This window comes from Herpailurus yagouaroundi, unplaced genomic scaffold (assembly GCF_014898765.1).
Source record: "Herpailurus yagouaroundi ecotype Mexico unplaced genomic scaffold, PumYag 182, whole genome shotgun sequence".
Taxonomy (NCBI): Eukaryota; Metazoa; Chordata; class Mammalia; order Carnivora; family Felidae; genus Herpailurus; species Herpailurus yagouaroundi.
Genome location: NW_024412413.1, coordinates 52,450,260 through 52,454,124, shown reverse-complemented (window position 1 = coordinate 52,454,124; position 3,865 = coordinate 52,450,260).

Here is a 3,865-nt window from a genome sequence, read left to right as displayed (position 1 = left end):
TTTAAATAGGAGATGACTTGTTAATGGAATGGTTCGGTGGTAGAATGTCTCCTAGGCACAGTACAGTATGTGCAAAGGTCCTGAGGTGGTGCATTCAAAGAACTAAAAGATGCCAGTATAGTTGGAGCAGAGGGAGAGAAGGAGAGGGAGAGGTAGACAGGACCCAGATCCTATGTTAAGGATTTTGGTCTTCATCTAAAGCTAATGGGAAATCACTGGAAGAATAAGGGAGAAAAAATATGTGAATTTTATAAGATCCTTTATGCTGTGGCATGGTGTACAGATTAGAAGAGGACAAGAATGGATAAAGGTCAATTAGGTGGAGAGATGATGATAACAGGAACAAATCAGATTTTGTGGGGCATGAAGCTTATATGTATACAAGTTGGCAAGGGTGGCTCCTTAAAAAGAATAATAGTTACAAATACAAAATTAGGTACAAAGTGAATATTTTTTTAGGCTAAGAAAGAAATACCAGTATTATCAATTTTTAAAAGTTGAGAAATATTGCAAATTACAAATGCAAAATTTTATTTTTTTTTTTCAACGTTTATTTATTTTTGGGACAGAGAGAGACAGAGCATGAACGGGGGAGGGGCAGAGAGAGAGGGAGACACAGAATCGGAAACAGGCTCCAGGCTCTGAGCCATCAGCCCAGAGCCTGACGCGGGGCTCGAACTCACGGAGCGCGAGCTCGTGACCTGGCTGAAGTCGGACGCTTAACCGACTGCGCCACCCAGGCGCCCCTACAAATGCAAAATTTTAAAACAGTATATTTTATTAAATTTTTTTGATGTTTATTTATTTTTGAGAGAGAGAGAGAGACACGGACACTCAGAATCCGAAGCAGGCTCCAGGCTCTGAGCTGTCAGCACAGAGCCCGATGCAGGGCTCACACTCACAATAAAAAATATTTTTATTAGTGAACTACCAGATACATCTCTCCATGTTTTTTTCCCCTACATTTTATGGCTATGTACCCTTCAATCATCTTTTATATGATGGTGGCTTTGTAATATTCTATAGAGAGAATAGGAAGATAATTTAGTCTTTTCTCTGGTATAGTTGATCAGTATTTGATTTTTATTACTGATAGTTCAGAAGAATTTTTTTTCATCCTCACAGTTCATTGTTGGTTATACACACACATACACGCTCACACACACTTATTGTAATCATGTATTACGAGTTTATGTTGTCTTCATTTATGTCAACTTGAGGTCAAATCAGAAATTTAAATATTTTTAATGAGCTTATATGATTTTCTTCACAAATTGATTATCAAAAAAGTTCAGGGGCCTGTTTATTACTTTCATTTGCAATTTATCTCTTCATTTTAGACAATTACTGTCTTTGTTATCTGAAAAAAATTATTACTATTTACTTCTCAATGTCAAGATAATTTCTTTTGATTTTCTCACTCATCTTTACCACTTTAATTTCATATTTATTAATTTTTTACCCTCAATTTTCTATCAGTACTTTAGTAAAATAAATTTACGAATGACCTGAGAAGGTGCCCACTATATACATCCACATCAGGAGTTTGTAATTTATCACATCTTTAATTGAAATGTTCCAAAGTGTCTTTCTAAATTGTAGTTAAAAATGTTATATTTGGGTTTTATCAACTGTTGAATAAGTTCTTACATCTCATTTGTGTTTTGGGTTGTCTTTTGAGTCATTGAAAATATATTTTAGAGTCCTTAAATTTTCTTTGAGCCTGTGTTGCAAGGCTTGAACACTTTTATAATGGGCAGACCATTTCATTATAGTTAGATGCTTTAAGGAAAAATCCAACTTGGCATATATGTTTAAAAGATCAAGAAAAAAAGATTCCATATAGTAGTCGAACCTGAAAATAAGATACACAACAGTCTCAGATTCTTGAAGTAGTTAACCTCAGATGCTTTGAGGGCAGCCTTGCCTCTAACAAAATCAAGGTAATGATTTGTGCATGGCTCATGTGCTGCAGTGGTTTTTAAAGAGCACGCAGCCCTTTGTTCTAATCATCATAATAGCTGTGCTGACATGTGACTGTAAATGCCCAACTGCAGGTTGAAATGGCTCAAATCGTTTTTCACCTTGTTGAATAAAGTCAGATAAATGTTTTCGGTTGGGTGAAAAAGTTAAAAATTGCTAATAGGAGTTCCTATTAGGGGAGTAATCCACAATAATTGACAACTGATCAGTTTGTCACATCCAGAATAGAATGTATAATGTTATTATTTGGTGTCTGGTTATATATTTGACTTACCACTCTTTAAGACATTTCCCCATCATTTAAATTAATTTGTCATAAATTGTCTTGGTAAAATAAGTCACTTTTTATTTATTTTTTAATGTTTATTTTTGAAAGAGAGAGAGAGAGATGCACAGAATGTGAGCGGGGGAGGAACAGAGAGAGAGGAGACACAGAATCCGAAGCAGGCTTCAGGCTCTGAGCTGTCAGCACGGAGCCCGATGCGGAGCTTGAACTCACAGACCGTGAGATCATGACCTGAGCTGAAGTCAGACGCTTAACCGACTGAGCCATCAAGGTGCCCCAATAAGTCACTTTTTAAAATGTTATCATTTTTTCCTAGACCTTAAGCAAAAATGGATTAAACCCAGCTATTACTTGAAAAGTTCGCATGAAACTTCCATTATGACAACACTACTTTTTATCTTGGCCTTTGAAGTAAAAATATCTTTCACTTACATATTTGACAACCTTAAGATCTCCATCTCGGACCGTGATGGAGTAATAGGGCTGGACTAACCTTCTTGCTATAAACAACCAGAAAACAGGACAAAATGTATATTTTTGCACAACAGGCAGTGCAGGACTCTGATCCCTGTGTGAAAAGGAATCAATTGACCGCTTTCAACTTGGAGGCACATTCTGAACCCGGGAGCCAGAGAGAGCGTTCCATGTAGAAAGAAGATGAGTTGAGGGGACAGAGGTGAAGTTTGGGGGAGGATGAGGTACTTGGAAGTTGTGGGGCAGAGGGGCAGAGTTCCAAAGAGAAGGAAAAGCTCCATCAATCTGCACAGATACCCTTTTGAGTTTTTTTTTTTTTAATTTTTTTTCAACGTTTATTTATTTGTGGGACAGAGAGAGACAGAGCATGAACGGGGGAGGGGCAGAGAGAGAGAGGGAGACACAGAATCGGAAACAGGCTCCAGGCTCTGAGCCATCAGCCCAGAGCCCAACGCGGGGCTCGAACTCACGGACTGCGAGATCGTGACCTGGCTGAAGTCGGACGCTTAACCGACTGCGCCACCCAGGCGCCCCTACCCTTTTGAGGTTTTGTTGAACACTAAGATGTGAATGTGTAGGGTGGAAGGCATCATAAGATAAGGCAACGAATAACCAAAAACATGTAAGAATTCTCAGTGGAAGTATCTGAGATGCAGCTAGCCAGAAGAGTCTTCCTTGATCACTGGGAGTATTCAGTAGAGAACGCAAAAAAGTCATACTTTAGTAGTGGGGCGAAATTACCATGAGTGAAAAGTATCGTACACCTGCAATGACAAAGTTTAAATACAAGTTTCAAAATGTGAAGCTGATCTGCAAGAACCGTAACTTGCGTGCCGGAAGAAGGACACGCACACTTGAAAAGAAAACTGCGAGATCCAGGTACTCAACAGTATGAAATTCATAATGTCCTGCATCCAGTAATAAAAAAAAAAATTACTACACAGGATCCCAAATAGGAAAATGTGACTGATAACCAGGGAAAAATCAGTCAACGGAAACGTAATAAATGACACAGATGAAGTAATGAACAGGTCCAGGATTTTAAAACCCCTCTTATAACGATATGTCGTAGTCGAAGCAGATCTAGACCGCCTGGGCAGCCTGCAGAATATCGTATCTGTC